Below are 9,612 nucleotides of genomic sequence, written 5' to 3' on the forward strand. Positions count from 1 at the left end.
ACCTAGGAAGCCGCAGCTGCTCTCCGGGGGAAGTCGGCACCTGCGGGAGGCCCAGGCCCAGCAAGAAGCAGCCGGGAGCAGCACAGGAGGGCAGGATATGAGCTACTGGTTGTGCCAGACGGGCCACAGGACTCTTCCTGCTTGCCTTTCAGACCCTGGTCACCAGCCCGGCCTGCCATCTGGAGTTCACACCCCGCACAGACCTGCCCTCCTCTCCTTTGTGCCCACACCCCCCTGGCTTGTGTGCAGCTGGTCTGCTTCCCACCATGACTGATGTGGGCCCTGCTGACCTCAGGGGGAAAGCTGGCTTCCCCCCTCCTTCCTCACAGCACCTCCAGGGGTTTCACTGGCTTTTCTCTCACCTTTTCCAAATCTGCTTTGCTGCCAAGTGTGGGCAAAGATCACACCAAAGGCTGGGTGGCTGCTGTAGGGCTGGGAGGCGTGGATTCCCCCACCCGCAGGGCACCCCTCCCCCCCCCGCCCTTGCAGCAGCCACCCCCCCCGGCCACCAGGGGGCTTTTTGTAAGCTTGAAAATCCAGACTAGAAGATCATTAGATAGCCATATGTCATTGTAAACGACAGAACAGGAGTGGCCAAAGTTGCTTACAGTAAGAACCAGAAAGAATAAACATCAGATGTTTGAGAGCCACAGGAAGGAAAGAAAGCAAAGACATGGGGGAGGGATGGAGAGGTAGAAAGAAAGCAACTTTAACTTTAAATGCCTTCTCCAAGCCAGCCAATGGGGCAGTGGGAGCCTTGAGAGCCACACAATATGTGTGAAAGAGCCACCCCTGCAATAGAAGAAATGGTTCCCAAGCTTTTAAAAACCAGAACGTTTCCCCTTATATCTCCGCAATGGGAGGGAGCTTGAGATTTGCTGCTGTTGCTTCTTTTAAATGAAAGCTGGGCATTGCCTTCAGAGTTCGGGGCAGGGGCACCTGTGCCGCAAGGGAGACGGATGCTGGGATGTGTGCCAGAGGGCTCCGATTCTGCACCGGGCAGAGGCCACTTCCGGGGGCGGGGGCTGCTCCCTGTCTGGGGGAGTGGCTCTCCGGGTCAACTCAGGCCCCACCCCAAAAGGAGAGAAAGCCCAGCCTGCCTCTAGCCAGGTCAGCCGAGGCCGGCCCTCTGCCCCCTTAAGAGTCCTCCCCCCACCCTGCCAGAGCCAGCCCCAGGCCTCCTGCTGTCCCCCCTCCTGACACCCTTGGCCCTGGACAGGTGGGGGCCCACCCTGTGGGCATGCTCCCTGCCACACCCGAGGGCCCTGCCCACCCACCAGGGTGCCACAGCCCGCTGTGGGCAAAGTGGAAGGAAGCCAAACACAACTTGGCACTGCCTCTAAACAGTTCCCATGGCAACGGGAGATGGGAGAGCAGGGGCAGATTTGCCAAGGCAGCAGCTCCAATAATTGATTGGCAATTACCAGTGGGGAATGGCGTAATTATGGTGACAAAGTGCCAAATAGCAGCCACCTGCACATGGGGGGGGGGGCAGGGGAAGCCAGCCTTCTGACCAGCCCTGGTCTCCTCCTGGGGGGGGCTGTTTGCCTGTGCCATTCTCCCTCCCCCCCCCCGCTGAGAAGCCCAATCTGCCATCCAAAGCCCCCCCCCCCGGTCTGGTTCTCTGGGTAAGGGGGGAGGAGAGCATTTGAGCCTGTCCTGGGGATGCCAACCTCAAGGTGGCTGCCAACCCAAAGGGGCCTTAGTGGAGAATATACATCAGTAAAGAACAAGGAGCCCACCGAGGAACAACCATTGAGACATTATTCTATCACAATTGTATCATACATCAATTTCTCCCATCATCTCTCTTTGGAGGCCTATGGCCACTGTGAGCGATAGATCGCCTGGCTCTGCTGTCCTCGGCCATGAACCTGTGGAATGTTTGGGGCCTGAGAGCACAAGACCTTTAGCTCTTTGTCTTTCACGCTTAGGGGTTGTTGCCCACCCACCTGATTTACTGTTATAAAGTTTGCAATGCAGCCAAGCTTTATGATATAACTATTTCCTGATGGTTGTTCCTTCGCGGGCTACTTGTTCTTTACTGCTGTAACCTCCAGGGAGTGGCTAGAGATCTCCTGGGGCTGAGAGTGAGCTTCTGGCAACAGAGACCCGTCCCCTGGAGAAAATAGCCTCTTCAACATTAGACCCTGCTCAAGCCCCCCCCCCCAAACTCTCCCCCCCCCCCTCCAGCTTCACTCAGAATCTCCAGGAATTTCCCAGCCCGGCCCCTGGCCAGCCACTGCTCTGAGGTGTGCCATGACCACCCCATGTCACGCAACCCACATCTCCCACTGGAGGGGGCCCTGCCCTGCCCTGCCCTCTGGAGGCCCCCAGGAGAAGGAACAAGATTTCCGGGGCCTGCCCCCCTGAGCTGCTGGGAGGGCCAGGGGAACACTCCCTTCTGTCCAAGTTCCTTGGTCCCACCCAGGGCTGCAGCAGGAGGATCCGCCCACCTGACTGCCCTCTCCTTAAGCCTGTTGCAGCCCCAGCTGGCGAGGCAGCCCGGTGTGGCCAAGCACCGCTGACCAAGAAGCCGCTGAGGGCTTTGCCACCCTCAGCAGTCGAGCTCTGTGAGGCCTTTTTATCCTTCTCCGCAGCCTGTGCCTGGAAGGGGGGACTTTGGACTGCCTACCAGAGCTGCTGCCACCACCCCGGCCTCTTGCCTGCTCCGGTTTGCATATGCAAAGATGCTGATGGGGGCAGGTTGGGCTGCTCTGCCTGTGGGGCGGGGGGGGGGGGGGCTGAAAAGGTGCCTTTGCGCAAACAGACCGGGGGGGGGGGGCTCAGCTTCTGGGTGCGCGAGGGCTTTGCCCCCACTGAGCCTTCTTCCTCTCTCAGCCATGCAGATTGTGATCCAAGCAGCAGCGTCCCTCTGTCCTGCCTGGCCAATCTTTCTGCTCCTGGGGTTCCCTGCCTACCTCCCCCCCTCCGTTTCCAGAATGTGCTGGGAGGCAACTCAGGCTGCCTTTCCCAGAAGCCTCACCCCCTCCAGCCCCAGTTTTAAGGGGTGGCTGATTGGTACACAACAGTAAGACAAAAGCAGCCTGCATGTGCTCAGAGACCCTCTGCTGTTTTGCAACTTGTGGCCGCTTAAAGATGAGCCGATCCATCCCAGCAGAGAGGGAGAGCCGGAGCCCCTAAGAGTGCTGCCCAGGCCTGCGGAAACCACCTCAGCACTGGAATAAGTTCTGGCGAGGGAGGGGGCCCATGGCAAAGGGAGGAAGCCCCAGCGGCTGCAGAGCCTTTGAAGCTCCCTGCTCACGTAACCCCCCCCCCATTTTGGAGTGCTCGGAGCCAGCTCCACCTAGCAGCATGAAGGACATGGGGGGAGAAAGACCAGAAGGCACCCCAAGAGACCAGGCCCATGGCTCCCGGGCCTCTGCAGACAGAACATCCCGGCTGCTTCACTCCCTGCCAGGGAAGGCCTCTTTCCGCATGAGACCCCAGAGAACAGCTACCACTCCCCAGAAATCAGGGCAGGTAGAAGAAGAAGAAGAGATTAGATTTATATCCCGCCCTCCACTCCGAAGAGTCTCAGAACAGCTCACAATCTCCTTTCCCTTCCTCCCCCAAAACAGACACCCTGTATGGTGGGTGGGGCTGAGAGGGCTCTCCCAGCAGCTGCCCTTTCAAGGACAACTCCTACAGCAGAGCTCTGGCTGACCCAAGGCCATTCCAGCAGCTGCAAGGGGAAGAGTGGGGAATCAAACCCAGTTCTCCCAGATAAGATTCCGCTCACTTAACCACTATGGCTGACCCAAGGCCATTCCAGCAGGTGCAAGTGGAGGAGTGGGGAATCAAACCTGATTCTCCCAGATAAAAGTCTGCTCACTTAACCACTATGGTTGACCGAAGGCCATTCCAGCAGCTGCAAGGGAAGGAGTGGGGAATCAAACCCGGTTCTCCCAGATAAGAGTCCGCTCACTTAACCACTATGGCTGACCCAAGGCCATTCCAGCAGCTGCAAGTGGAGGAGTGGGGAATCAAACCCTGTTCTCCCAGATAAGAGTCCGCTCACTTCACCACTATGGCTGACCCAAGGCCATTCCAGCAGCTGCAAGTGGAGGAGTGGGGAATCAAACCCGGTTCTTCCAGATAAGAGTCTGCTCACTTAACCGCTATGGCTGACCCAAGGCCATTCCAACACCTGCAAGTGGAGTAGTGAGGAATCAAACCCGGTTCTCCCGGATAAGAGTCCGCTCACTTCACCACTATGGCTGCCCCAAGGCCATTCCAGCAGCTGCAAGTGGAGGAGTGGGGAATCAAGCCCGGTTCTTCCAGATAAGAGTCCGCTCACTTAACCACTATGGCTGACCCAAGGCCATTCCAGCAGATGCAAGTGGAGGAGTGGGGAATCAAACCTGGTTCTCCCAGATAAAAGTCTGCTCACTTAACCACTATGGTTGACCGAAGGCCATTCCAGCAGCTGCAAGGGAAGGAGTGGGGAATCAAACCCGGTTCTCCCAGATAAGAGTCCGCTCACTTCACCACTATGGCTGACCCAAGGCCATTCCAGCAGCTGCAAGTGGAGGAGTGGGGAATCAAACCCGGTTCTTCCAGATAAGAGTCTGCTCACTTAACCGCTATGGCTGACCCAAGGCCATTCCAACACCTGCAAGTGCAGTAGTGAGGAATCAAACCCGGTTCTCCCGGATAAGAGTCCGCTCACTTCACCACTATGGCTGCCCCAAGGCCATTCCAGCAGCTGCAAGTGGAGGAGTGGGGAATCAAACCTGGTTCTCCCAGATAAGAGTCCGCTCACTTAACCACTATGGCTGACCCAAGGCCATTCCAGCAGATGCAAGTGGAGGAGTGGGGAATCAAGCCCGGTTCTCCCAGATAAGAGTCCGCTCACTTAACCACTATGGCTGACCCAAGGCCATTCCAGCAGATGCAAGTGGAGGAGTGGGGAATCAAGCCCGGTTCTTCCAGATAAGAGTCCGCTCACTTAACCACTATGGCTTACCCAAGGCCATTCCAGCAGCTGCAATGGGAAGAGTGGGGAATCAAACCTGCTTCTCCCAGATAAGAGTCCGCGCACTTAACCACTACACCAAACTGGCTCTCCAGGGAGGTACAGTGGCTCAGTGGCAGAAGATCTGCTTGGTGAGCAAAAGATCCCAAGTGCAATCCCCCAGCATCTCCACCTAAAAAGGGTCCAGGCAAATAGGTGTGAAAAACCAGCCAAATACAACCCTTTCAGGCTTGCATTGTGGGTCTGAACAGGGATAGGGCACGAAGGAACCAGCCCCGTCTAAAGAACCACCTGAAGGGCAGGCTGCATTTCTGCCAGGGGGAACAGGGTCCAGAAGACATGCCCAGTGCTGCAGGGGTCTCATCTGTGCTTCTTATGAGCGGGCGAGGGAGGGGGGGGGGAATGTGGGCTCCACTCTGCTGTTTTGCCAAGAGGCCACAAGGTGGCGCTTCCTCCCCTGGACAGAAGGCGGAGTCTGCTGGTCCAAAGTTCCAGGCCCAGCTTTGGAGCTTCCTGGGAGCCCCGTGCCACCCCACCGCCTCCTCCCCACTCTGCCCCACTGGCAGCCACTGCTGGCACCAGATGCCCCCACATTCGAACCCCCAACCCCACCCCACCGTGGCCCAAGGGCCTGCTGGCTGGGCCCCTCTCCAGCAAGCTGAAGGTGCCTCCTAGAGAGAGGGGGGCTCAGGGGCACGAAGACTCCCCCCCTTTGCTGCCAGAACCCTGCCTTGGGGGGGGGGGGTGGGTGTCTTCAGTCATCCTTGCCTCCTACCCAGTTAATCTTCCCATTAACACACTGGACCCCACAAAGGGGGTTGGGGGAGGAGAGCTGGACTGTCCCTCCGCGGCCATTTCTACAGCACCCACCAACCGCAAGGCCCCCCCCCACCCAATGAGCACATTTCCACAGCACCCACCACTCGCAGGCCTCTGAGCCCCACAGCTGCTGCAGAATGACCTGCCCAGCCGTGGCCTTGTCCCATGAGCCCCACCCTACTGCTGCTGCAGCTGCCACCCCGGCCTTGGCTCACCAAAGGCATCTCGCAGCAGCAGCAGCAGCAGCAAAGGCATCTGGTCTCAGCTGCATCTCCAGCTGCACCTCCCCCCCTGACCTGGCTCTGCTGGAGCGCGAGGGGGCTGAGAACTAGAGGAGAGCTCTCCACAAAGCGTGGGCGGGGGGCAGAAGCAAGAGGGCTTCCAAGCACACACAGAGGTTTCTTGCTTTGGCATCAGGACTGCCCGGGCAGGACACCTGGGCAGGGGTGTTGGCAGCAGGCACAGACCACACTGGGGAGGAAGCGGCCAGGCCCTCCAAGCGCTAGATCCGTCTCCATCCATTGTGGGGCGGGGGACGGAAGAGCTGTGCAGTGCGCAGGGGCAGGGGGAGATTCTGTACCTCAAGCCAGCCCCCTTCCCTAGAACCAGGCCCAGAGAGAAGCATGGGGGGGTCCCTTCACAGAGGAGCTGCCTGCCACACACAGACCCCTTTTGGCTCTGGGGCCTGTGGGCACCTGAGGCCATGATCCCTGCTCTGGCGGGGGGTGGTGGCATGCAGGGCAGAGGAGCTGAGGAAAGGCACCCCCCTGGCCGGGGACTCTGCTGTGAGGCCTGTGTCAGAACAAAGAAACCCCTGCGGGTTCGGCTGCTGCGGCTGTCCACCCAGAACTCTGTTAGCGGAGGAATGGAAAAAGAAATGTTCTGAGCAGAGTGGGGGTCGAGGTGAGCAGGGGGTGCAAGACCACTCCTCAACACCTGGGCCGAATGCTCTGAAGGCTCCAAGCCCTGACGAGTTTGCTTTGGCCGCTCTGCTCATTCCTCAAGCCTCTGCCCCCACCCCACCCCCGCCTCCTGCTAAAAACCTGCTGGTGTGCACAGCAGAGGTGCTGGGGTGCCCCCCTCATCCCGCCACAACCCTCTATGCAAAAATCTCTAAGGCAGCAGCCCAAGAACGGGTGCCTGGCAACGCTTCTGCCCGCCTTCCCCACTAGACACTGCTGCTGCGTGTGCCACTTCCCACGGGGCCCCTGGGGCAACCTCCGCGCTCACAGCCCCGTCTCCTTAGATCTGTGTCATCATTAGCAATCTCCTTCCGCTTCCAAAGGCCCAGAGAGGGAGTGTGCGGCCTGTGCGTGTGTGTAAGGATCCGACCACACCATCTGACTGTGGCACATCTGGGCACAGGCCATCCAGCCACGAGGGCAAAGTCCCCTCTTCTCTTGAGAGAAAGAAGGCCCACCAGCCAAGCAGAGGCACCAGCCAGGGCTCCCCACTGCCACAAGCCCATCCCCCTCAGGTGACACATGCCTCCCCCCCCTGCGAAAAGAACAGGTGAGAAGTGTGGCCCTCCAGGAGGCAGGCTGTGTGTGGGGCAGGCAATGGGGAAGCGCCCAGCCTGGGGAGTCCAGCGGGGACAAGGAAAAGGCCCCCCCAACTGCCCAGCAGCTTCTTTCCCTCAGGCCCCCTCCTCACAGGAAGCAGCTCTGCAGGCCCCACAACCACCTCAGCCCCACACCTGGCTGGCTGGCCTGCGAAGGACATGCCAGGGAGGCTGAAGACCTGGGTCAAGCAACACATGACTGGGGGGCAAGCCAGACCACACAGGCAAGCTAGAGTGTGCCACGGGGCAGCCAGCACTCAGCAAGACAACACCCCCCCCCAAAGATGCCAGAAGCCCCCGCACTGCTTCCCCACCCCCACCCCACTCATTACCTAGCGGCGGCTTTGTCCTTTTGCAAAGAACCTGCTGCTCATCTCTGTCCAGCTTGGCCTCCCCCCCCCCCCGCTGCCCTGCTGGGGGCCCATTAAGAACAAGAGCAGGGGGGGCAGGGAACAGCGGCAGGGGGGGCTCAGCTGCCACACCTGTCTCTGAACTTCTGAGCCCTACGGCCTGAGCCGCCTGGACTTCTGAAAGGGGCAGAAGGATTCTGTGTGCAGCGAAGGAGGCCGGAGCGGGTCTTGCCCACTCCCCCACAAGAGGCGGGGAGGGTTAAAGGGAAAGCCAGGCCTGGGAGACCTAGTGGCATGGGGGGGGGGCGGGGGGGGAATGTTCCCTCGAAGCTGCAGAGTCTTGTGAGCAAAAGTTCTACTTTGTGAGCTCGTGGCATCAAAGCTGTGAGCTCCTGCATAAATTAGTGTGCTCTGCGGCCATTTTTCCTGAGCTAAGACAAAAACGTGTGAGCTGGAAGCTAAAAATCTGAGAGCTAGCTCCCACTAACTCAGCTTAGAGGGAACCCTGGTGAGAAGCCCTGGCCCCTGCAGGGGGAAAGGAATGGGGGAGGGCTCCACCAATGCAAGCTGCAGCCCAGAACCTCCTGCATGCTGAAGGAAGGAGAAGACTTCAGCCCCTCCCCCCACAGAGGTTGGTCGTCTTGCAGAAAGAGAGGGAGTGGAGCTCATTAGCACAACTCATTAGCATATGCTGCCATCTCACCAGCCCTCAAGGAGAGCCCCGGGCAAGCAAGGCCTAGAGATCCAGGCAGCCCGAGCAGGCCTCGCTCACCTGCTCTCCTTGGCCGCCGCCCCCCACAGTCAAAAGGCCAGCAAGCCACCCGCCGCCCAAAATCACATCAGAAGTGGAGAAAGGGTGGCGTGGGCTTCTCCAGGGGCTGATGAGGGCTGCTGGGGGTGTGGCAAAGCCCCTGGTGGCTGGCTGGCTGCCCACTCTCCTAATCCAGGGATTGTTACGCAGCTGCACCTCCTATTCCATGGAGGTAGGTAGGTGGGGAGGAGGGGGGGGCCGTCAGAAACGTTCAGGAGCTGTGCTCCTGTGAGCTCCTGCTGAATTCAAAGTCTGCCTCCCCCAAGAGGAAAGGAAGGCACCCCCCACTCCCTGTTGCCCTCCTGCCCCCCAGGCAAAGGGCTTCCTCCACCACCGCCCCTTTAATTTCCACCACTGGTTTCACAGGAAGTGTGTGTGTGTGTGGGGGGGGCGGAATCTGAATGCATAAAGTTGCCCCCCCAGCCCATCTAGTTCAGGCTCCCTTTCAAGGACCTGCTTTCCCTGAAGCTGGGAGGGCTGGCAGCAGAGCAGGTGGGGACCCCAAACCTCTGGGGAGAATTCCGGGCAAGACAGCCCCAAAGCAACAAACCTCCAAGCACCACATCCCCCGCGGAAGGGCCGGGCTGCTCCAATCCCATTCTGGAAGGGCTTCTCTCCCGCTGCCGCATGTGGCCACACGAAGGAGCCCAGCCGGCCACAGCTCCCCCTGCACCTTCTCCCCTCCCCTCCCCTCCCCTCCCCTCCCCATGTAGACGAGCCTGGAGGTCCCTTCCAACTCTGATTCTAAAGTGCCCCTGGACACAAACTTTGATCTAAAACAATCATCATTAGCAGTCATCAATCACTACATGCTGTGGCAGCGAGTGCCACAGGTTAATTGTAAGCTGTGCAAAGAACTTTGTTTTTTAATCTGCCCTGAATATCCTGACCATCAACTTCATGAGATGCCCCCGCCGTCAAACAAGAATGAGAAATGGAGGAAAAGAGCCTCCTCGGCCCACCTTCTCTGCCCAGGGAATAATCCCGCCTGGAGGCCCCCTTGCCCTGCCCTGCCTTCAGCAGCGGGGCCTTTTCTGCAGCCGCACCCAGTGCTTATGCCATTCGCTCCCCAGAGACCGTGGGCCCTGCCAGG

Source organism: Heteronotia binoei, chromosome 18, assembly GCF_032191835.1.
Source record: "Heteronotia binoei isolate CCM8104 ecotype False Entrance Well chromosome 18, APGP_CSIRO_Hbin_v1, whole genome shotgun sequence".
Lineage (NCBI taxonomy): Eukaryota > Metazoa > Chordata > Lepidosauria > Squamata > Gekkonidae > Heteronotia > Heteronotia binoei.